This window comes from Protomyctophum bolini, assembly GCF_963924005.1.
Source record: "Protomyctophum bolini genome assembly, chromosome: 6".
NCBI classification, from domain to species: Eukaryota; Metazoa; Chordata; class Actinopteri; order Myctophiformes; family Myctophidae; genus Protomyctophum; species Protomyctophum bolini.
In genome coordinates this window covers 27,083,466-27,110,564 of record NC_137867.1, presented here as the reverse complement: position 1 = coordinate 27,110,564, position 27,099 = coordinate 27,083,466, and positions in this window count along the sequence as shown.

The window sequence follows — 27,099 nt, the reverse complement described above, 5'->3', positions numbered from 1 at the left end:
CAAGGTCACTGAAAAACATCATAGTTTTACAATGAGACATTATATGAAATGTGGTGAGAATTGAGGGGGGTTATTATGAAATACAAATTGAGAAAACTATCTCTTTGCGTACCTCCATCCCCCCTTTCAACCCACTTCGTAACACTAAGATATAATTTAATCGAGAGACGTGTAAGCCACTTATCGATATTTCATTATGTTAGAGAATATTTGTCTCAGTATGCAGTTGTAGTTAGTTGTTGCCTTCCTGCTCTGTTCCACACAAGATGTTGTAAATAATGTTTTGTCACTTTCCCCGTTTCAATCTCCAGCACAACAAAGGCTCTTATTCAAAATAAATTAATGAAATGAATTATTTTAGACAGGAAATACAAAGGGTGAATGTTGCCACGACAACGGGAAGCAACGTGACGTCATCATGACTATAAGCCTAGGTCGATCAGGGCACAGATTGAGTAAGAAGGTGGTTTATACGAATATTACTAGTACTAACACTACTACTTTCAATTCGACCCTCAAAAGTGTCATAAAGCCCAAGGCAATTTCGGCTTCATAGTTAAGATCCACTGGAAGTCACGTCTTCAGTGAACTTAAAACAACAAATAAAGATTATGCTATAATTTAATTAATAGTTTACAAAATGTTTACTCTGCATCATAATTTTACAGTTATTTACTGGGCCCTATCCTTGGCCCTGTCCTTTCCCCCCCCCCCCCCCCCATCTACATCAAATATCTAAGCCAAAAATACAAAACTCAAACTCCAAACTCACAGCTCTGTTCTGTGAATACTCGCATTGTTCTATTATGACATGCCCAGAATAGGGCGTTTAAGCCCTCCCAGGCACCAGCATAGATAGTCTGATCGGGCCGACCGGGCCCGTTAAAACCAGTGCCCAGACAAACAGAGCCAGACCGTGTGAAGTAGTTGAAAAAAGGTTTTAACTTATTGATGAACAGATGGAGAGTGACTACACAGCACTAGCAACCATGATCAAAACCAGTCTAATTGGCTTAGCAGGTCAAACTGTTTGCCATCATTCAGTAAATCCTGATGAATGATGTGAAGACAACCAAAGTTGCATTTTGAAAGACTGCAGGGTGGCTGTTACTGTTTCATAGAAAACAGGAACTCAGCGCACCATTCAAGGTCCTGGAGAAATGAAGTGAAATTGATCTTATCCTGCCCTTTCACACTAGTGCAGCCTTGAAACAGTTGTGCTTCAAACAAAACACTTGGCTTGCTGGGTGCCTGCCTCACCCGCAACATAAAAGACAAAAAATATGAAGACAGCCGGCACCCCAGCCAAACAATAGAATGCACAAATAGCCAATCTATTGTCCAACAGGAGACTATTTTCTCTATCTTTCCCATTCTGAATGTGTAATGCCTGAGCTCAATGAATGCTACATGAGCATGTGCACACACGTCTAGCAAGAATAATAGAAGTCGCATTTACAAGTTTCATGTTGTTAGGCCTGAGATAAACTATTACACTTTATGCAGTGCCTCGGTCATTAATCTTGGTGGATTGTGCATAGGTTCTCGTTCTATTTTATTTTTCAGGGCCTCAAGCAGACGCCTCGTTTCCCCCACCAATTATTAACCTTAAACACCAGAGTGCTCCACTCCCATTCTCATAACTGTGATATTCATTTTTGAACCCCTCAAAAATCTGCTTTGACTAGTGTCTTAGGAATGTGATGATTTGTTTGGCTGAGCACAGAATGTGATGTATGATGATGTATGATCATAAGAGTGCCCCTCACTTAGTTCACACAAGTGTGATTTTAGTTTTATGATCAGACCCATCTTCATTCTATATGCATCAGTGGCACTAGCAGGCTCTCAGTTGAGCTTCAGTTGAAATATGATGACAAGACTAACCAATGATGCCTGCGGCCTGCCATATAACCTTGAGAGGGCAATATAGTTAAGCTTTCATTGTTTCACTGTGTACTGCCTACAAGAATATTTAAAAATTCCACGTGACTGGTGGAAATGTGATTCTGCGGTGGATTCTGCTTTGCAGGAAATACATTTCAGCGCTGTATAATCTGATTTCTGCTCCATAACCCTGGCGTAGATCCGCAAAGGCTGATAACCCCAATGAGCTCTGATGCATGGGTCTGTCTCATAATATAGGAAGCATGGATTTATTTCCTCACACTTAATGTGAGCTGTGATACTTAGCAAAACAACAACACCCCTAACTCACTACCCATAGGCCTGTACAGGGAATCTAAATGACTATATTGACTTTTAGGGCACTATAAGTGACTACATTCAGTCAAAAGCGTGGAAGGCGCATTACAAAAAAGTAAGGAACCAGACTGATATAGTGGAGTTTATGCATAGACGTCTCATTTCAAATGTACGGCTGAAATTTGCAGTGGAGATGCTGTAGCATCAAGTCAAGCATGGAGGGCTTCAGTGCCGAGGCTGTGCTCAAACATGCCATTTTCACAATAAAGAGAAGTCTAAGGTCGTTTGGATGTTTAATTCATGTTCTTATGTCTGCTGCCTGCCTGGCCATGCTACCTTTCACTGACTCAGTCCCAGTGGGGAGTGCTGGGTGATCGGTAGCTATAGTCTCTGGAAACCTGAGTGATAGTGTGTGATAGTGAAAAATAAATAATTGAGCAAATTGAGAGAAACTCTGTGAGTTATAAAAGAGACAATCTTGAATGTTGAATGTTTTGCGGCCTGGCCAGAAAGTGAGAACACCTGCAAGTAGTCAGTGAGGACATAGAGGAACAAGTGTGTGTGGTGGTTTATGATGAGATGAACTCCTCCTGCTGCATGGATGGAGGAGACGAGACAGCTGCTTCACAGAGAAGCCCCGTCAGCTGAAAGTCAATGCTCGTCCAAGTGGAGGAAGAGAACGCTGCCTGATTGACAAAAACCTTTTGGACAAGGTCAGGGCGTGCGTGTGTGTGTGTGTGTGTGTGTGTGTGTGTGTGTGTGTGTGTGTGTGTGTGTGTGTGTGTTGAGTGGTGAAGGTGGTGAGTAATCACCCCTGGCCAGTTTCATATTCCAGTCAACTACTTCATCGACGGACGTGTGGCAGTCTTCACTGCAACGGTATTGAGCCTAAACCCGATTCTGCTACTGAAACCACCTCAGGGATACTACTACAATTACCCATGGGAATCAATAGTTTTAGGCTACTCTATATCGGATACTCAGCATGATACATGGTATATTATTTAGAAATTGAAGTACTGTCTTATAACATAGACTATGAAAACCATTTAATCAATGTTACTCACAGTACAGTAGTCTTCAAAATTGATACTTTTGTAGCTAGCTACTTTTACTTTAGTGGATTTTAGTTAACAGCAATTAATTAGAATTTCCTAGTAGGGTTCATGTGGTTAAGTGTTCTAATGTTTATTCAAAATGAGGCTATAGTCCTGGTGTACACCCCATGACAAGGGCTTTGCCAGTCAATAAACCACCACCCCTCACTGACAATTCACTGTGGCCAGGTGCTCTCTCCTTTCCTGGTCAAATGAAACAATCAATTTCACAGACCTGCATGTTTTATAAGCCTAATAAAACCGTGGTCGTGTCAACTAGGAGTGGAATATTTAAGAGATTCATTCATGTGGCTGCTTCTGGTGTATCGAGCCATGGCTGTGGCTAAAACCCATAAGAGCTGAGCTGGTAGAAAGGTCAAGTATCAGCTACTCTGACCACAGCAAATGTCAGCGAGACGATCTGATCATTTGCGACCCCGAGGTGAAGAGAAAATCAAAAGAAGCTATATACGCAGGATCTGTAAAAGACCCCAGTGTGAAATGTCATACAAATATGTGCTGGGAGGAAGTGAGATGTCAGTCAAAGAATGTTAGCGTTAAGCCTGATTGAGACCTTGTCATATGCTCTAATACGTGCAAACTCTAACATGTACTATACCTGTAGAATACCCTGTGCAATGCTACTGCTATTTCTAACTGGTCTGTTCATCTAATTTCATGTCCAATACTGTTCAGTGTTCACCATACAGTACTGCACCCACCTTTGTGTGACTCAGTACTCCTTCTTCTTCAGTCAGATGTGAAAAAAAAACTGTACAGTACTTGGCCGCTAAACAGATTCTGAGTCTGGTATACATTATTGGTTAGTAGAATGAATGAATCCATGTACAATATACATTCATAAGGTGCCTGCTGTATGTTCTTTAGAGAGATGTGAACTACAATGTAGATTATTAGACCTACTGTCCCTCCCAAGCTAGGAGCTTTGATGACAGCCGATTAAAAGTTTTGGAATAGATTTAAAGGTATATTTTAGAAACTACCGCAATTGTATGTCAAAAAATTGTGTACCAAAAAATAAACAAAACTCTTCATGACAATTTTGGCAAAATATTGCTGAGTGTACATCTTAAAGTCACAAAGACCACGATGACAAATCACAAGATATTGGTTGCCATTTATACAGAAACCAATTAAAAACAACTGAAGACCATCAGCGGGAAATAAATCATTTGAAAAAAATCCCATTATAACGGAACAGACGCAGAGGACTCAGCTGTGTTTTTAAAAGCCAAAAGGGTCAAAGAAGAGAATTAATAGGCTTCATAGGTAGAAATAAATAGACTGGGGAAAGTTGTCTCTGATGGGAAATGAGTTTCAATAAAAGAGCTGGCTGATTTCTCCACAGCGGGCGAGACAGAATGCGGAAAATGCCGGCATAGTAGTTCAGTCTTTTGCCTCGCGGGCACTGAGGCTTGCTTGAAACAATCAGCTCAGAGGCAGAGCACTAAAACAATCCAACCTTCGCTGCAAATGTGGCTTCCTTGCCCCCAGGTCCGACGGTCCAATCGCAAAACATGAATAACCTCGCCAGAGAAAAGCAATTATCCTGCAGCCTAGACACCGGGGCCAGAGCACAGACACCTCCAGGGCCAGAATGGCAGGGACGGGCCACTGCTGTCTGCCATATGATACAATTTAATACCCATGGAACATTTTCTGTTTAATCCCAAAGAAAATATGGGGGGAAGATCAAGGTGGTTCTATCGAATCCCCAATGTTAGAACAAAGCCATAACTAAAAGCCATAACCCCTACGGTAGTAGAGAACGCATGACTTAAGGATTTTCTTATTATGACACTTTCTTTTGTTTCCTTGTTAACCACTTCCACCCCATTCTGTGCATGTCATAATAGGCAAACATTCAGCTAAAATAGGTGAATGGTAACAGCAAATAGCAGATCTACAAGCTAGCAACGTGTCGAGTCGCAACGCGACGCAATGCGTGAACTTGCAGATAGACCTCTGGGGGACCCTGGTCAACAAAGTATACGGTACAGTAAGTGGTTAAATAACTTTTTTAACTATTTTTGTACTGTGCAAAATTATTCCATTATTCCATTCTCTTTCTGCTAAACAGTGATTCAACTAACTCACAGTATGTGAAGATGAATTTGAAAACGTTATTGTAAAAACACTTGACTTTTAAAGTAAGGCTACATGGCCATTTGGAGAGGCTGGCCAGCCATATAAAGTACAGAAGGAAAGTCAATTTAGAGCCTCTCCAGTGAAAACGCTAGTAAATCTTACACTTAATTAAAAGGACCTCAATTTACTGCTCTTATCTTAAGTAATCATGTTAACCAATAGGGGTGCTAAAAACTCATTAGTAGTATGGATTTTAATTAGCAACCTTGTAGATGTAACATAAAATATTGTCTCCCAAATAGGAGTCCTTCCATAAAGGGATTATTCAGTGAGTGTGGTGTATTTTGAAAAATAATTAGCAGCTAATGTGGTCCATTATTTTGTCTTTATCTGTACAGTGTTTTATTTTTGCTGTGGTGTGGATTGTACACCACTGTTTATTAACATTTGTTAAACACTTTTGCATCCTAAGTGCATGCAATTATGTGCTAGACAAAAAAATATAAATTAAAGAAATGTAAAAAGAAAACTAAATTTTATTAAAAGATGTAAAAGTCCACAGACTTTTATAATAGACATAGCCTACAGTAGGACTACACTAGGAGGAATGTTTTGGTGATATTCAGTTCAGTCCCATGCCAGCAAGGACCAGTTTTTACCACACTGTGGACATCCAACATGCAGCTATATATTGAAAAGCCCTCCCATAAGTGTACCATTATGCCGGTTTGTGCTGCAAAGACAGCATAATAAAACCATTTTGCAATACAACATTTCCAGTCCTCTTGGCAACAAAGTGCTTTACTGTAGCAATGAAATAAAATAAAATAAATTATAACAGGCAGCTGTTTTACTGTAAATAGCTTCCATTTGGGCTTAGTGCATCACAGTATAAATGTGATACTACCTTTGCATGCAATCAAAATATTTTACCAATAAGTACAGTAGATGCCAAATCAAAGAACAGTAAATCCCCAATAGTTTACAGGCTGAATCATTATTATGGACATTGTGATGATGTGGACGATGTGCCCCTGTAATATTATTGTTGACAAACAGTTTGCACTGCAGCTAATATAGCACTGATATGTCGACACTACTGTATGTCATACTAGTATAGTCACTATAGTAATAATAACAGTTACTATAATAGTAACAATAAACCAGTAAGACGCGCAAACGCGGGAAGCGAACGCAGCTCGTACATATTTGGGTTTTGGACGTATAGCTGCTTTGGGGACTCCTTATATGGTTATGGCTGAGTCATGGTGACACAAATCACTCAGCTCCATATATGGGCACAAAAGCGGGACAGACAGACACACAGACAGACAGACAGACATGATCTGCTAGGTCTCATAGTAAGTGCTCAGTGCGTTCGCAATAATGGTGTTTGTAAGAGTAGGAGTTTCATTGCCGGTTTTAGTCATTGTGGGTTTAATTTGCTGTAATTGCAGTGGTTGTAGTTGTGATCTTAGTAGAATTACCAGAATTAACAGTAGTTGTAGTAGTTGTTGTTAGTTAGTAGTAGTAGTGGTTGTTGTAGTAGTAAACGCAGAAGTAGTGGAATACATTTATAGATGCCACAGTGAGAGATTTCACTGTAACACCACAACATATAGAACAAAGCACAATTAGAACACACGACCCAGACACAGAACAGAGTGTAGCTGCATCAAGTAAATACAGTATCAATCTACAATATAAAGCACACACCATGCCAGCAAATCTAGCCAAAGGCAAGGCAGCTAGCAAGTGATACATGTGGACTGTGGAGGTGTGTTTCACTCATCTCAGAGGTCAGAATGAAAGGTCATAACAAAAGGTCATTGAGAAAGCTATACATCCAGAGAAAGGAAACATCCTTGGGTTTTCAAATAGTCCATTGAGAGGAATTGAGAGTATAATAAACATACAGTATAAAAAAATGGTATACAAAAACTTGAGTATTTAATTATGTATTCACTTCAGGGACGTGCAGAGAATGTTAGAGAGGCTGCATGATGAGGCTGAAATTCCGTAGTAAAAGGGCCCTTTTGGCAAATAAATATTGGATTTACAAGCTCACAACATGGCACGCTGCAACTTGTTGAGAGCTTGTAGATCAGCTATTTTCGGGGCAAAATTCTGCGTTCAAGTCAGGAGAGTTATGAAAATAAGACCTGTCTGAACTGAGTGGTGCTGTTGGGGTGTCTGAATATTGGTTGTCAGACTATTGGTTATCGGCTCTCAGCTTCCCAAAAAACTCAGCTTCCCATCATGCACATGTGTGAAGCTCAACAGCCCCACTATGTCACCTGTTGGTATCCTAACCCATTTTGGACTGAGGCCAATTCTAAAAACGCCTTCTAAATACTGTACATACTGTACAAAACCCCAAAAGGTGTTCCCGTCCAGAAGGGTTAGATTACCAAAAGGGGTTCCCGCCCAAAATGGTAATAAACGGACATAGGGACACACATAGCTCCGCGTAGGAGTGGCTGCACCACTCAAAAAGACTATTCTCCTGAATGCTGCCTCTGGGTACAACATGGAAAGGGGAACATTTGCATTTCTTTCACCATAGTATGATCCATTCATGGTCTGGAGAGGGCAGTTTTTTGCAGACAGGTAAAGGGGCAGGGGCTGGAGGCTGGAGCCCCCTTTGATGTTTATGTGTGCATGTGCCTGTATGTATTTACAGAGCAAAATAAAGTGGGCATGAGAAAGTGGTTGATATCCAATTTAGCTTACGCAGATTAGTACTGTAGAATTCTGGATAAGATAACGAGATAAGATTTATAAAGCTTTATTGATCCCTGAGGCATGCAGAAGGTCCACATACAGAAGCCAGTAACCAGACTTAACACCACAAAAAATGAAAACTCAATAACCTCAAAAACGCAGACCTCAATATTACTCTAACCCGATTGACCGCCTCCCTCCAATTCTCCTAATACCTGAACTTTAAACTCACATTATAACCCCCCCCCCCCCCCCCCAACACCGCTGTCCTTCCCCTCATCTCTCATTTGTTCTCTTCCTCACCTCTTCAACCCTCCTACTCAAACCCCTACTTGCCAAGAATCACCAGGCGTGTGTGTGTGCCTGACTGTACTGTATGTCACTGTGTTTGCAGAGACCTACAGTACAGTAGAGGGGCTTCTCAAACACCCTTCCCCCAACAACCCTGTGAGTCCACTCACAAGAGTAAACCGTAGTCTATTCATTACAGCGCTGGGAGTAGCCATATAAAGCTTGTATCTAGAGCTGCACGTGGTAATAATCAATTGTTCGAGTGGTGAGGTGCTGTGGACAGCATAAAATTTCAACCATGACATGATGAGGTGCAGCTGGGGATTGAGTGGGCTGAATGGGATCATGTCTGTGGAGCCAAGGACAGAGCAGAAACCTTTGCAATGGGTCTGTGTATACCGTATATTAGAGTTGCAAGGACGTGAAATTGCGGTGGTTTAGATGAAACCGTCAAAGTATAGGAAAAATGATTCCATGTGCAAAAAGACTGCACTTTCAGGCTTCTTCATTTTTAATCCTATTACACGTTATGAAAGACAAAACATTGATACACAGCACAGATAAATGGTGCATTAATATACTGTAGCGGCCTTTCTTCAAAGCACTCTACAATGACCCCATTGACCCCCTGAGGGCAGCACAAACCAACATGCTCATTGGGAGGGTGCGTGGCTGAAACCAGGACCCATTTGATTCCAAGACGGCCGCTCCACCACCTGAGCCATTGCCGCTCCGATGATTTTCAATGTTTTTCTTGTTCTACAGTATGAAATATTCTCTTTTTGAGTGGTGCAACCACTCCAAGGAACAGCAATGTCCATGTCCAATGGCCATGAGCACCAGTATATGCATATATGAGTACCAGTAGGGGCGCTGTTGTGCCAGAAACAGAGAGAGAGAGAGATAGTATTAGTGCTGCACTGTTGCCTGCTAATGAGAGAGAGGAGAGGAGGGGGGGGGGGGGGTGGGGGGGGGAGAGGGGAGTTGCACCGCTCAGTTCACACGGGTGTGATTTCTCTTTATACTGTATCCTAAATACTTGTATAGCTCTTTGAGACAGCATTCTAAGAAACTGTTTGGTTCAGAAATTCCAAAATATTTATGACATCAATAAAAAGCATTACAATTATTCTCACAAACTTCTTCAGCACATCAGGAGCAATTAGGGGTTCAGTGTCTTGCTCAAGGACACTTCTACACTAACTCTGGGGGAGCCTGGTTTCAAACTGGCGACCTTGCGGTTACAATCCGGCCACTATACCCCTGAGCCGCCCTTATAGGTATATGTAGGTACAGCAAGAAAAAACATCTTGCGTGGCTTCAACAAGAGAACAGGTTTACTTCTCACTCAACACTGCACTGTAATGCTCATGGTTTAATAAGTGTTGAATTTCATGTTCATCTACGAGGGGGCACTTTTCAAAGTTTGTATTAAATTTGTTGTAATAGAGACGTTTGGTTCATATTTGTGGTATATACTACTAGAAACACAACAGAATGAGAGACCCCCAGATGTAAGCTAAGTTATTGTTAGTGGGTGGAAAGTGTTGAATAAACATTGTCCCTTGAGTTAAAGTAATGCTGTGGTAATTATTCAAGAACTGTACATGCACTTCCTTCAGTCCCCAATACACAGCAATAGTACAAACTCTATGCTTGATGGGCATTTTCAAGGGAGTACAATTATGTAATTAATACTGTACATCTGTTATTTTCTAATCTAACTTCAGAGAGACTTAAATATGAATAATAATACATTGTTTAAAAGTGTTATATAATATGTAGGTTGCCGACTTTATGGCGAATGCCAACCACATGGTCCCATTGGGATAGCATCTGAGAAGTGATTAATCACTTTCTCTACACTATGTGGGGGTCATACTGCCATGTGTGTAAGTACTGTACTGTTACATTGTAAAATCCAGAATGTTCATAACTCTGAGACTGTACAAAAGTAACCAAACGGACCTGTACGGGTCCATTTGGTTACATTGTTGTGTACACTCTCTTGCGTTACAAGGATAAATGAACAATGCACATTTTACTGTGTACTTTATGTACTGTGAAATGATGTTAGCCGCTAACACACCAACACCAGCCAGATATAATTGCTGCACACCATTACTTGGAAATTATGTTAATTATTCTGATTGATCCTCCTTCTGATTTGCCTCACAGACATATCCTCATCTGGAGAACTGGAATTACAAACTCGTCTGAACATCAATCATCTTGCTACTCATAATCAACAACACCATCCATTGACCAAGTGGTGAGAGGCACCTTGGGAACGAGATTGGAAAATAAACACTGAAACATGACCAGTCCCAGAAGGGTGTTACTGACTGGCTGTAATCTCACTGAGGGAACGACAGCCCTGAGTTCTTTCTTGTTAATCACCGAGCGGAAGGTCTCTAACTGAGAGCTCATTGTCAGATAGCATCACTTTCATTGATAGATGTTATGTGGCTGCATGTGGTGGAGGCCCATGTGACAAGGATAGGATGACCTCTTAGAGAGTTGACAAGTATAGCTTCAGCCAAGCAATCCCATTGACCAAAGAAAAGTTCAATTCCAAGTGTTGTATGATACCCTAATATCTACAATTATTTTCGATTGTTATTGGGATAGTCCAAATTAGTATATACTGTAAAGTCCTGTCCCTAAATGTTCCCGCTTCTTTTTTTGTATGTCAGTAAAAAAAAGAGCAAAGCTTGAATTTGCTAGGTTCAAGGTTTAAGGTATTTTATATTAAGCCTTTATATTATACCTTTTATTTTAAGGTCAATAGCCGAGCGTAAATGTGTGTGCAGATGGGAGATTCACACACTGGATCATGCTCCCAAGTTAATGTATTAATATTACCACCAATGGTGACATTTCGAGCATGTAGCACTTCCTCAGACTGAAGAAGAGTTAAACGCTCATATTATATTATCACCTTTGATGGTAATTTAATAAACTAAGAAAGGGCACTCCATGGAGCACATATTTTGGCCCATGGCTGTGGGTTGTAGCCATCAGGACCTGAGGACAGAAGGTCTTTGGAGAGTGTGCATTCTACATAAGACCAGTGCCAGTTTAGAGTTGATTGGACATTGCGTTCATTCTATGTGGCATCTTTCACAGATCAAAAGACATGAAACAAACTTTAAAACAAGTATCATTATATAGTATTAAACAGTACTCTGCTCCGCATTGTGCCTAACAATGGTAAACCATTACTTCTTGGGGTTTATTGCGTGCCTTATTGGTTTATTAAAGTATACTGTGAATAGCCCTACGAAGACACACACACACACACACACACACACACACACACACACACACACACACACACACACACACACACACACACACACACACACACACACACACACACACACACACACACACACACACACACACACACACACACACACACACACACACACACACACACACACACACACACACACACACACACACACACACACACGTGTAATGACTGCAGGTACAAATTAACTTCTATATAGTTTTGTTCTCCACCTACAAACCTACAGTTGGATCGAAGGCTGGAATTGACTATGTAAAGGATTGGAACAGTCTTGAAGTCGAAGATAGAGCTTGATAGAGCCTGCCTTATATTGCCCTCAAAACCCACCTCTTCAATATTTCTTTCCCCATCTAACTCTACAAAACAAACACTGGTGTCCCTTTGTACACACTGTTCACAGTTTTGTTCTTGAAGGTCAACTTAGAAGTCTACTGTCCCAAGATACGCATAGCCATATAGTAATATTCACAGCCTGGTCTTTAATGACCATGGTCTTATAAGTTGAAGCACAAGTAGAATTCCTAGTTTGGTTGGGTTTGACTTTTTACTGGGGGCAGGTCCGAATTGCAGCCACTTGTAAGTTTCTTTTAGAGTAGGTTTGAAAGAGAGTAGGGACTCACACTTCTTTATGGCTGTTGGTAGGGGAGAACAGAGGCAATGATTGACAGGCAATTTTATATTTATTTATTGAAAAGGCCTCAGAACACAGAGAGAAATAAACCTGCCATGGCTCACTGGAGTGGATTTCAGTTAATACCTTTTAATACACGTTTGAAGGACCATGTCATGAAAACTTTAACAAGTGTAATGTGGTAGCCTACTGGTAAATAATTTTAAGTACTGCTAAGTACTACTACATTTAAATTCCACTCCTAGTTATGAGAGTATGTCATACAGTATTTCAGCTCTCGTGCACAGGGTATATAGAGCACCGAAGTCTGACGTCACTTTCAGTAGAGGGCGCCAATACACAGGTTCATGTATTTTTTTATTTGCATTGTGATCCCCATAGGGCAATTTTAGGTCGCTTCATATAAGAACTGTGTTTGAAAAATAAACCGACCACCCCGGCCTTTCTGAAAATGGAATTAATGTGAAACTACATATGAAGGCAATGTCGCTGCTAATATACGTCACGCCCAGCTGTCAACACATTGCGTTCCTGAGATTCCTTGTTGACGTAAGCTCAGCTGGTGGTGACTCGACTCGTACTAACCACGAAACATTTATTTTTCAAACACAGTTCTTATATGAGGCGATCTAAAATCCCCCTATGGAGATTACAATGCAAATAAAAAGTACATGAACCTGGGGACTGACGCCCTCTACTGACAGCGACGTCAGGACTTCGGTGCTCTATAGCATTTGTCTCTATACTGGGAATGTCAACCTGGCATTCGTACTTTGGAGATATAATATAAGCAAAGATTTTACTATCCTCAAAAAGGTTTAAATTACACAACTTTTCTTTTTTTATTGCAAGAAAGCAGATCTACAAGCTAACGTGTTGCAATAAAACACATTTTGAGGTGTCACACAATGGCCTACTACACTCAGCAATGTTATGTACTTGTGCAGAAAGCCAGACATCAGAATTATCCATTCACCGTCGACACCTAATATATACTACTGTTAAAAGCACATTATTGCTCTGTTAAATGTGTTGTTTGTCTCAGAAAATATCACAATCCATGCCCATTGGGAAACACAATTGCCCTGTCTTTATTTTTATGTTGGGGTTTTTCCTCCCCAATTTATTTTAAATGGTTATTTATTTAATCATTTGTAATGAATGAATTGATGAGTTTACCCAGTTTCATAAAATGTATTGTATACATTTGACCTTCATGGTAAGTGGCAACCCTGTCATCCTCTTGTTTCTATTCAGACGTGAACACTCATGACATGCAACATATAACATTCATTGCCTTGTTGCTGCTGTCCTTAACCTGTGCCATGAGTGCTATCTGCTCAGAATGATAGGGACCATTCCACAGGATTAGCCTTCCTCAAGGACAGGGCCATTTCATCAGCCGTTTTATGAAGCACAGCAGAATCTTGTAAAAAGCCATTTCTGAGTAATACCCATTCAAATCAAGGCATAAAATAGTTAACATTTCACAGACCGTGCATGGGCACTTAAAATTGCCATTCCATGCAATCACACTACCACTAAATTCAAAGTAATAAAAAAAGTTCCCTGGTCCAAGTTTAGCAGTATTTTTGATAGGGAGAGAAAAAAAATCTTACAGTAGGCTATACCACAATACTACAAATACAACAATCCATACAACAATGTCTAATACAACATGAATGCTGCGGTGCTGAATGTACACTTAGAGCTGCCAGTCAAACGCTTCTATATTCCTCTATTATCTTATTTGAAGCCTCTCATATATCTTTTATCAGACAGCAGCAATGCCGCTGTAAGGTGCCAGTCAGGAGTGCCACAGAGGAGTGAAAAGTTCAGAAGATTCCAATGACCCTGATCTGACAGTGGCACAAAACATTAATAAAAAAAATCCTGCCATAGTTCATAAATATTTGGGGTCCAGTGGGACCTGTTGTCATGGGATGCAGATTTCTTTAAATCTCTTGCAGCATTTATTCACTGCAGTTGATGTCGAGTTCAGTTTGTCACAAGGTAACTCTGTCTACCAGTCTATCCACAGAGAAACAGAATGGAACAAGAGCAAGCTGTTCTGCCCCATCGAGTTTAGAGGCACATTACCTAGACACAGACAGCTGTTGCGGCAAATCCTTGGTGGAGTTGCCGACTAGAAGCAGACTCCTGCACAAAAGTGCCCATGTGGCCCCGGTGGCACCTCATGCAAATCCAAATAAATGCCCCCTCAACTTTAGAGGGGGGTGGAAATTAATGGGACTTTGACGCATTTTGAGCACTCGGCGCAACAACACCACATGGCTCCCATATGCTTGTAGATGCATGTAGCCAAAGAAATACGCCTGGGAAATGTTAACACAGTCATATTTGCATAGACAAGTTTCATTAAAGTGTACAAAGCACTCGAAGATCGGCACCATTTAATAAATGTGGGGCCCTTGCACACAAATTTAATGTGGGGAACAATTGAAATTAGTACAGAAACACCCAGCACCTTATTTTCTCGACAATGAAAATGCCTGACCTAATCCAAGACGTCTTGCACTGAATAGAGTTCTACTGCTTTTTACCCATTTCATGAGAAGATTCAGTTATGTAACGCTCAGGAGACCAGTTCCTGGAACTAAAAAGCAAAGAAAAAAGTAGCAAGAACTAATTTTGTGCTATTCTTTTGAAATTACAAAGACATGGAAGGTGGAGGCTTTTTCAATAGCTGGGGCTTTCATAGATGATTATACATTTCTGTCTAGTGTTTGAAAGAGTGAAAAATATGAACTCATTTGCATATTACTTTGCCTTCACATCGTCTGTTTTGCGGGAAGTGGTAGGCTGAACCGGAATTCATCAGAAAATTGACAATAGAGCTGCTCTGCATATCACCCGAAACTATAAAATTAGGGAGGAGTGATATTTACAAAAAAGCAATCGGTTTGATGAGCACTTCAAAATCAATTTCAGGGAACAAGGGTCAAAGCAGCCTCCCTTGATTTGTCAATGGCGGGCAACGTACCGCTTCTCTGTCTAAATAAAAGAGGCTACATGCATGCAATTACCAGGCATAAAACACTCCTGACTCCCTAGTAATTATAAACCCTAGTGAATAATCATGGCCCACTGCAATTAATGGTGCAACTCTCCAGCAGTGGAGAAAAAACTGTTAAGAGCTACAGTACAGCTTGCACTGGTGACACATTCTAATTTAGCCGATTTCATTAGGCCGATCCGTTTTTGAAATTAGACTTATGAAATGTGTCTGACCTTGTGGTGCCCCCATTCTGGGCCCTGATTGCAATTCTGTCATACTAATATACGCCATGAAGATTTTCAACATTTACGTTTTAACTAGCACTATAAAACCCAGAAATTAGAATGAAAACCCGTGCACCAACAGTTTATAATGTGTTAATTTGTAATAGACACTATAAGTAAACCATTACTGGCTGTGGCTCAGGGGTAGAGTGGCCGGTAGAGTGGCCAGTAGAGTGGCCGGATGGGAACCACAAGGTTCCCAGTTCAACCCTGGGCTCCCCCAAAGTTAGTGTCGAAGTGCCCTTGAGCTAGACGCTGAACTCGCAATTGCTCCCGGATGTGCAGGTTGGTGCCTTGCATGGTTTCCTCTGCCATCGGTGTACGAATATGTGTGTGAATGGGTGAATGTACAATCTATGTAAAGCGATTTGGATAAAAGCACTTTATAAATCAAAACAATTCACCATTATGCTGACACAAAAGTTCATACATATACGTACACTTATATCGTATTATGCATTTAGAGATTTTCTTATAAATCAATATGTATACAGTAGATAATACAAAACACTTTAGTAAAGCGTCAGTGAGATTGTCAATATAAACACAGACAGACCTTGATATCTCTGTCATACCAAAGGTCTCTTATCAATTTTGCAGGATTGTCACCACCAGGACCAAGTGGCAATAAAAACCAATCCTCAGCAACAGCATTGCATCACAGAGAAGATATATTGTAAGGCAAAGCCTCCTCATATGAAGACTCAACCCCTTGAGTCAAAGTGGAGGGATTGATAAGAATCTTACTCTTGGCAATAACACCAATGCAAAATGTATTACTGCAGTACATTGTTGCCTTATATTGGACCCAATATGTCTTTCAACTGCAAGAGTGACGGAAATAGAGTTACAGTTCATGTGTTATTGCCAGGTGTATTGAGTCTTCTTTGTTGCCATGGGACACAATACCTTGACCCTTGACCCTTGGATTTGGGCTGAGCAGAAAAGCAGAAATGTCTTAAAGAAATACAGAGCTGAACGCAAGGTCCTCCACATTATCACAGTGACAAAGAAAAACAAAACGTTGCAATATGGCATTGTTAAACTAAACGTGTTTTTAAAAGCATAACCTTCCATACAGGGCCATTGTGCGATAAACATGGTTACTTGTGGGAACCATGGCAACTGGCATGCAAGTATAAATGGCACATGTCCTTTGATATGGCAGCAACATCTGCCTTAACTAAATCTGGGTATATACGCACGACCTCTCAGGGATTGGGGGATGGGTGGCTTCATGGCTTGGTACTGTACAGTAGGTGGCAGATGACAGCGTATCAGGTTGTCTTCTTTGATTCCAACCAGCTGCTACTCATTTCACTGCTTTTATTTGTTTTTGCAAGAGGTATAAATGCAACGTACGTGTGTGAGAGCTGGTCGAGCGATTGAGCCTAATTACTTACCTCACACTATAATGATCATCTCACAGCACCAGCAAGAAATCTGACAGAGGATCATAGTAGCAATCCTATCCTATAAATCCCCCCCAGCTCCTATACTGTACACTGCAGTCTGAGAGGGCTTGTTCTCATACATGAACATATTGAAAGGGAGAGATTCTGATCATGGTATTAAGTATAGAGCTCCCTCAAATACAGCCAAAATGAAATCAGAGCTAAGGGGACAAACCATGTCTTCCGAGTATTATTTCCTCCTAGGCTTTATATAATGGTGGGGCTTGGAGTTGAAAGTCTAGGCTTCACAGCTTTCCCTAGTTTGGTCCCAGTTATGGCTGTAGTTCAGGATACAGTGCAGAAATAGTGAGGTTTTTTTTTACTTTGCACGAGGAATAGCATGAATAAAAAAAATGGAGGACTCTATTTTGGGGAAACAGGCAACAGACATTTGGTATACTAGACTGGAGAAGGGCGGAGAACTGGCAGAGAAGTGGCGAGGTGGGTAGGATTATTACCAATCCGTTTTATTGCAAAATGGGCACGTCTTAAATGGTAAATGGTGCATTTATATAGCGCCTTTATCCAAGGTTTACAGATCGCTGCCGAGCGTTTCAATGACATCTAATATTACAATTGTAATCTTCATGCGCACACACGGTTATGTAACCCAAAGTCAATAGGTAACGTCACACCAAGCTCGCCCTCCTAACCACTGCACCGCCGTCCTACACACTGCACTCACACGGCAGTGTCGTCACGGACTTACCCTCCGCGTCGTTCCAACGATATCTCCTCATGTCACGCCGATCACAGAGCCTCAACACCACCCGCGGACCAATGGTCATTGCACTGCCACCAAAGTCAGTTCCCTTTCACACTCACGCCGCCAATGCCTTTCTTTACTACAAACACTATCGCCAAAAGCACCCACACCCACGCACGCACACACTCACACACACGGGCCACGGAGCACTGTTGCCACGTCTATGACAACAAGCCCACACAAAATGCCATTCAACACGCTACTTACACACACTACAACTCGCTTACAATTCGCGGACCTGGCAACACTGCATCCCGTGATTCCCGTCTTTCCATTGGCTCCGCCGCCACCATTGTTGCCACGTCTATGCAAACAAGCCCACTAACCCCGACTTTCGACAGCCTACTTACACACACTACCACTCACTTACAATACGCGGACCTGGCAACACTACATCCCGTCTTTCCATTGGCTCCGCCACCACGTGCCCCACGAGTTTGCATGTTAACTTGAGGGCTTCCTACGCCACCAGAAGTTACACACTACAATTTACAATTTACAATTTAGGCATTTAGCAGACGCTCTTAATCCAGAGCGACTTACATTAAGCAAGAACAAAAGCATGGGAATACATCACATAAAGACATTTATCATGAAACATGCGTAGCTAAGAAAGTAACAGTGGAATATCTATAATGAAACTATACATATAAGCTATACATCTATACTACTATGCTACACATATGTACTATGACGTGCTATGACTACTAGAATTGCTATCTAAGGGGGTGGGGTAAGTGCTATGGGCCATGATGGAGTCTGAAAAGGTGGGTTTTCAGACTGCGGCGGAAGATTGGGAGTGATGCTGCAGTTCTGACTGCACTGGGAAGTGCATTCCACAGTTTTGGAGCCAGAAGGGAGAAGAGTTTGGGACGTGTGGAGCGTTGTCCCGGCGTTTTTAGTGAGGGTACTTCCAGCTTCCCTGCGTTGGCTGATCTGAGTGAGCGGGAGGGTTTGTAGGGTTCGATCATACTTGCAAGATATGGGGGAGCCATACCTTTGGTTGCTTTGAATGCCAGCATCAGGGTTTTGTATTCTGTGCGGGCAGCGACCGGGAGCCAGTGGAGGGAGCGGAGCAGGGGGGAGACATGTGAGAATTTTGGCTGGTTGAAGACCAAGCGAGCTGCAGCATTTTGGATCAGCTGGAGAGGCTTAAGTGCACATGCTGGTAGGCCAGTAAGGAGGGAGTTACAATAGTCAAGTTTTGACAAGACTGTTGTCTGGATTAGGAGCTGGGCTGATTCCTGGGTGAGGAACGGTCTAATTCGTCGTATGTTATAGAGTGTGAACCTACAGGATCGAGTGACAGCTGTGATGTGAGTTTTGAACGAGAGCTGACTGTCCAGGACAACACCAAGATTCCTGGCTGTTGGGACAGACGTTACCAGGGCGTTGTCTATGGAGATAGTTAGCTCCCGCATAGGGCAGGACTTAGCTGGGAAGAAGAGAAGCTCAGTCTTGTCTGGGTTCAGTTTGAGGTGGTTGGAGGACATCCACTGTGAGATGTCAGCCAGGCATGCGGTGATGCGCTCTTCCACCTGAGTGGCAGAGGGGGGGAAGGATAGAAACAGTTGTGTGTCATCGGCGTAGCAGTGATAGGATATATTGTGAGCAGAGATGATAGTGCCAAGGGATTTAGTGTACAGTGAGAAAAGGAGGGGACCGAGAACCGATCCCTGTGGGACCCCAGTTTGGAGGGTTCGGGGGGATGATAACAGACCTTTCCAGGAAACCTGGTAGGTCCGGTCGGTGAGGTAGGAAGAGAACCACTTTAGTGCCGTTCCACCGATGCCTAGATCCGCTAGGGTGTCTAGGAGCAGCTGGTGGTTCACTGTGTCAAATGCTGCCGATAGGTCTAGGAGGATCAGTACTGCAGAGTGGGAAGCAGCTTGGGCAGCATGTAGTGCTTCTGTGACTGCCAGCAGGGCAGTTTCTGTGGAGTGGGCCTTCTTAAATCCGGACTGGTTGGGATCCAGCAGGTTGTGCTGTGAGAGATGGAGAGAGAGCTGGTTGGAGACAACACGTTCAATGGTTTTAGAAATAAATGAAAGGAGTGATACCGGTCTGTAGTTCTTGACATCTGAGGGGTCAAGAGTTGGTTTCTTGAGGAGTGGTGTTACTCTGGCTGACTTGAGGGCAGATGGGACACAGCCTGAGGTTACTGAGGTGTTGATGATGGAGGTGATGAAGGGGAGCAGATCAGGTGCGATGGTCTGGAAGATTGGAGACGGGACAGGGTCAAGAGGACAGGTGGTAGGTCTAGAGGATGTCACTAATTGTAGAACCTCGTCTGGGGAAAGAGGAGAGAAGGAGGACATGCATGGTATGTTGGGGTTAGTGTTGGTTGAGTCAGATGCCACTTTATGTGGGAGGGGAGGAAAGGAGCTGCTGATATCATCAACCTTCTTCTCGAAGTAGTTGACAAAAACCTCAGCAGTGAGGGATGCAGGTTGAGTGGGGGGAGGGGGTTTAAGGAGGGAGGAGAAGGTGGAGAAGAGCTTCCTGGGGTTAGAAGTACAGGATTGGATTTTGGTGTGGTAGAAAGAGGTTTTAGCAGTGGTTAGTGAGAGGGCGAAGGCAGAGAGGAGTGAGTGAAAGTGGGAAAGGTCATCTGGTAGCTTTGTCTTGTGCCACTTTCTTTCGGCTGCCCTTAGAGGTGTTCGTTCAGATCTGAGAGTTTCAGATAGCCAGGGAGCCGGTGGACATGAGCGAGCTGGCCTGGATGAGAGCGGGCAGTGTTGGTCGAATGCAGATGAGATAGAGGAGAGGAAGGATGAGGTTGCAGTGTCAGGTGAGAGGGAGAGGAAGGACTCCAGGGAGGGTAGAGAGGAGAGAATAGAGGATGAGAGGGAGGAGGGGTTTAGGGACTTGAGATTGCGTCGGGAGGTGACGTTCGGAGGGTTAACAGGTTTAGGCGGGAGGGTGGAGAGAGAGAGGGAGAAGGTTATGAAGTGGTGGTCAGACCTAATTAAGGGGGTAACAGAGAGTGTGGAGGGAGAGCAGGCTCTGGAGAACACAAGGTCCAAAACATTACCAGCCTTGTGAGTGGGAGGGGAGGGAGATAGGGAGAGGTCAAATGAGGCCAGAAGGGATGTAACGGGAAGATACTTCTCTGCGGTAGGAAGGTTGAAGTCACCCAGTAGAATCAGAGGGGTGCCATCTTCCGGAAACGAGCTCATCAGAGAGTCTAGTTCTTCCAGGAAGTTCCCGAGAGTTCCTGGAGGGCGGTAGAGCACAATGAGGATGAGGGGGACTGGCTGTGATATTGAGATAGCATGAAATTCACATGTGGACAGAGAAAGGTGAGAGAGATTTAAGACACGGAAATTCCATTTGGGGGATGTTAGTAGCCCTGTACCACCCCCTGTACCTGTTTGGCGAGGGGTGTGGGTGAACTTGTGTGAAACAGAGAGGGCGGCGGGAGTTGCAGTGTTATCTGGGGTGATCCAGGTTTCAGTCAGAGCAAGGAAATGCAGAGACTTGAGGGAGGCGTGGCCTGAAATGAATTCAGGCATATTCTTTTTGGTAGCTGCGTGGCAGTTCCATAGGCCTCCATCCACCACAATGTGGTGACTGGGTGAACGAGCTGGATAGATGAGATTTGAGGGATCTCTGTGACTGGAGAGGTAGTGTCTAGGGCGACATGAGGAGGACAGTATAGGGACGGTGGGAAAGCACATTCTAAACAGGTATAAGGATAATAGTAATAATAATAATAATAATAATAATAATAATAAAGTACAACTAATAATTATAACATAATAGTAGGAAGTAAGTTGATACAGAACCCCTAGGACGGCCTCCTTCGATGTGTCTGGATGTCCGGGTCTTTGGATTGGACGCTAGGCTATATTCAGTCAGCCTGTGTGATTTTTCAAAAAACTAAAGAAAGGAAATGGATAGAATAGGTTCGGAGTATTGTGCTCACTTACTGTGTACCAGAGTGCAGGTTACCAGAGCAAGTGCAGAGTCAGACCGTGAGTCAGAGAGTCTGTGAAACTGGGGCCTATATGTAGGCCTGGAGAGACAATTTCTACAAAAGTAGGTGGAGCTAATAGTTCAAATGAGCTGTTGATGGCTCAGTTGATAGCAATCAGTCCTAATGATCTCTTCAGTTTCAGAGATACAGTCTGATTAGTGTGCTAACTAAAACACAGAAAGAAGACAAAACAGATAGTACAAAAAGAAAGGAAATGGATAGAATAGTTCAGAGTATTGTGCTCACTTACTGTGTACCAGAGTGCAGGTTACCAGAGCAAGTGCAGAGTCAGACCGTGAGTCAGAGAGTCTGTGAAACTGGGGCCTATATGTAGGCCTGGAGAGACAATTTCTACAAAAGTAGGTGGAGCTAATAGTTCAAATGAGCTGTTGATGGCTCAGTTGATAGCAATCAGTCCTAATGATCTCTTCAGTTTCAGAGATACAGTCTGATTAGTGTGCTAACTAAAACACAGAAAGAAGACAAAACAGATAGTACAAAAAGAAAGGAAATGGATAGAATAGTTCAGAGTATTGTGCTCACTTACTGTGTACCAGAGTGCAGGTTACCAGAGCAAGTGCAGAGTCAGACCGTGAGTCACTACACACACACACACACACACACATACACACACACACACACACACACACACACGCACACGCAGACACGCACGCTGCAACAACGGCTACTTAAGTTCAGTGTCACATCGTCCAATCAACGTCTGCACTCTGCGCCCTCTGCTTTGCTACCAGCGTCCAGTGCACGTATCACATAATGGTAACTAGAGGAGCCTTGGCACAGTGTAAATGCAACAGCCACACTGCTATCAACAAATAAAAACGTCTGGGTTTCTGAGGTTTCTGTTTCACTAATCCATATCATAATACTAACAATTGTAATAACAATAATAACAATAATAGCAATAACAACAACAACACTAATAACAATAATATAAACAGTACAGTACACTACAGTACAGTATCCATGTAATAATAATAATAACAATACTAATAATAACAATAATATTAACAGTACAGTACAGTACAGTACAGTACAGTACAGTACAGTACAGTACAGCACAGCACAGTACAGTACAGTACAGTACAGTACAGTACAGTACAAAGGACTACAGCACAGTACAGAGGAGAGTACAGTCAGGTTGCCAACTTTCGCTTTCCAAGCAAATGCATATGAAAACATCATGGGTTACCATGATTGCTTTTCCAAGTAAAAAACAAAACAAATACGCATCACCCTCCCGCTATTGCCTTCTTCCCATTTGCGATGCGTGGCGCTAGGATGAGCGGGTTGAAGGCCCGCGAAATTCTAGTATAATACGTTCAATTTCATTTGTGGCACTCCCTGAAAGGTGAATAGACATGGAGTTGCACTCTATGGAGGTGCCTTAACTTTTGATTAAAATTTGGGGTCTATTGGAGTAGCAACAAGTGCATTTTTTTCCTCTGCTCTAAGCCCCTCAAGGCAGCAAAGCTACACCAGCCAGACCAGCTCACAGGAAGAGAAAAGCTCATCTCTGGTTTGGAAATGTAATATATATATATATATATATTTTAGTTAAAAAAAAGTTGCTCAGTCTTGATTTTTGCCATAACTGCTAGTTTAAAACTTTATCAGTAGCTATTCGATACATAAAGTAGTTTTTCTGTAATATCAAGCGGTGTCTGCAGACTGTCGAGTACATGAGCAGGCCTAGTCCACTCCACACCTACTTCAGGGTGCACGCTTTTGGTTGGCTCTGCCTCCTGTTGCAGTGAGGGAAGCGGCGTTCACTTCTCTCCTCAGACAATGCATTGAATCTCATTGCTTTCTCAAAATGCGGCAGCAAAATGCTACTGCTGGTGTGAATTCAGTGTTATAGCACAACGGCATGTTAATCATTTTCCACCGTGGAAAGTAATTTTTCCCAAGAGCATAATGATATCCATATGCGGGAGGTGCAAAATAATCAACATCATCATGTAAAATGATCAGTTAGCAACTATATCTGCCACTGGTGATCTAAGAAGAATTTCTCAATGTAAAGTAGAGTTCAGAACCCCAGTTCACAGTGCACACTGGTGACATAGGCTGCAATTGAAGTTGAAGTTTAAGGTTAACTAAATAATATCATAATAACTTGGTGTGGAAATGGGTGTACAATCAGAGTTCCAAACAGGATAGCGCAAAATATATGCCTGATTTAACATAAAAAAACGTATTTGTAAATATGAAAAGAATGCATAACAATCAAGTCAGGTTTAGTCCCCTGTTATTTCAAATCAGTCGATGTGGTCATAATGTCTGTCCAGTAACATTACAAGAACATTTTTTTTGTCTGGTGTTTTTTCAATAATCATTAACTTGCTGGTGTTTTTCATTATTATGACTGTAACCAAGCTGTTCAGTCCACAGACCACAAGCCTAAAATACCCATTACAAATTTAGACTGTACATATCGCGGCAGCCAACATAATTGCATGATTAAATCACTGTCTTACTTATATCAATATATAATTGTTTGTCCAATTAATTTCCCAAATAGCGCTTGATCAGGTGGCTAGACCAGCTTGTGTGTGACTCACACAGAGGGTAAATAAATAAAATAAGTAATAAGTAAAAAAAGTATTTTGCTAAATTACGCTTCTGCAGATTTGTTTTCCTGTCTTTATTATCTCAATTTGCACACAATGTCAAGGCGCTAATTCTGTTGTTTAGCATCATGAATCATTCACCCACAATCATTCATCAAATTCAGGCAAGACGGATACCACTAACATATGATAGTAACATCATAAGGCACACCGTGTCTGTGCCGTGTCTTTGGGAAGGACTAGATGTAGTCTTTTAATGCATGGCCTCTCAAAGCACTTGGTAACACTACCGTGGTCAGCACAACCGTCCTAGGCTATAGTCATTCAGGTCAACATAGACTCCTGCTTTGCCATTAGCACACTTGCTACAGAACCTTTGACAGATTCCTGATAAAGGAGGCCGAGACCTTTGTTAGTCTCATGGGAAAATACAGTTTCAGCTTCACCCACTCAGTTCAAGGTTATGATTAGCACTGGTGGGGGGGGGGGGGGGGGGGGGGGTTGTTTTGCAAATGGTCCCCGGTTCAGCTATAGCCAATCCAAGAATAGCTTGATTGAATTACTTCATATTCATACATACTGTACATATATTCAGTTTTGGTGATGTACTGTAATTATATTCATTCATGTTTGTGTGATTTTGGAGACATCTATCTGGGTATGCCTCTGCCAACAAAAATGTGCCAAAAATAACAATGGATGAATGTGCAACTCATTATCCACCCTTGGCCACCTACTCCCAATCCTGCGCGTCCAACCAGCGCTTCCACCCTGTCTCACCTGATGGCATAAAGTCCCACTGAAGACTGTGTTCCAGGCCGCTGTCTGTCTGTCTTTTGTGTCTCTAGAGTAGAGTAGTGACAGCGCGCCTTCCGTGCAGGGAAGAGTGTTCAACCTGTACAAATCTCTATATTAAGAAACCTCCTAAGAGAGAGTTATCAAGTGTTACTTAAAGTCCTAAGGGCTTTCATTTAACTGTGAATCACGAGCAGTAAGTATTAGTAAGTATTTTCCCTATTAGTATTTTCACTGTATCACCTTAGCTAGTTAGGCAGGCACCTTCACATGTACTTTTGTTTGATGGTAGGCATAAGAATAGAGTAGTCAGTTAGCGTTTTCTTTTGTTTACCAGTCAGATAGTCAGTATTGGGAGGGGTTTAGTGTAGGGTGCAGTGTTAGGGTATTTTGTTGCTTTCTTTGCTTCCCGGGTCCTGCTCAGCCTGCTCACTTTGTTCACCAGTGTTGCACTTGTATTTGTTTCTCTCTGTATGCCACAGAAAAGTTAAAGAATAAAACAACTTTTGGCATATCCCATCTTGCCTTTTTCCATCATAACCGTCCTAGACTCAGTGAGTCGTAACAATCGGTACACACAAAACATAAGCAGGTGCGGAAAGACACATCACTTTGCCTCACTGCACGCCTAACGCCACTCCCCCTGCCCCAAAATAGATCTTGAGGCCCCTATTTTACGTGCCACCATCCTATGCACAATCCTTATTATGCAAGTTGCGCTGGATGCAAACACTTAATGTGTTTTTTTTCAGACATTTAACCACTTAAATCCTCAATAATAAAGTAAGTTCAATTAAAGCACTTTACCTCTTTTTTCCCCTCTTCACTAAGCCTCAGCTATTTTTGTTCCCCTAAGAATAGGGAACTACGGTTCAAGTAGTTCATGTACAACTACAAATACAAAAATGTTTCACAAACTCTGAGGACCGCCTCGGGGTCCCGGTTCCCCTGTTGAAGACGGATGGATGGACTACAGCATCATCATTTTGAACCGGCTACACTACACTAGAGACAACCAAGTGATGCAGTTGAAAGTGTGAGGAGGACCTAGGCTACAGTATATAGTGGAGATGTGGTAATATAACTCTTGAGTTTGTACAAATGGATAACACTGAGGATTCTATTGTGTATCTGGTGTTGTCAAGCTACAGTATGTTGGCCTAGATCGGAAATTCATATTACAACTATTACGTACTTTAATCACCCATACATTTAACAACCTGGATTCAAACCCTGGTCTCCTTCATGAGAAACCTTTCACGTTAACAGGCAGGGCTACTCTGCCTTATGTGTGTGGATGACACTTAGTTTTCTAACACTGCTGCTGTAAACATTTTGGCAGGATGTAAATATTTGTATGATACCAACTCGTCTAATATTATGAGGGACCATGGGTAAGTGCTACACTTCTCTGAATTTGAATCACCCACAGTTGAAGGCACAAAGGAACAGCTTTTACCCCTCAGAGGAACACAGCAGGAGTGGTGCTTTCTCCATAGAAATGGCAGGAACTAGGCCCAGGAAACGGAAAGGGAAGCTTGATTAGACATGTGCTCCCTCATAAGCGGTTATGTTGCATGTGTGTACTGAGGCCAGAGTCTTGAACACAGTGAGATGTCTTTCTCATAATGAATTCATTTGTGAGGGAAAGACAGTCTGTGAGGATATGTGAAGGGAAATATGAACACTCCCCCATGCCTTAAATATGCTGGCCAGTCTTAAACCTTGAATTCAATATATTAAAAGAAAAGATTACGTGAAAACAAAAAATAGCTTTCTATAAAGTAATCTATGAAAAGGTTTAATCTGCAACCACAATATGCTAGGTAGTGGGGATC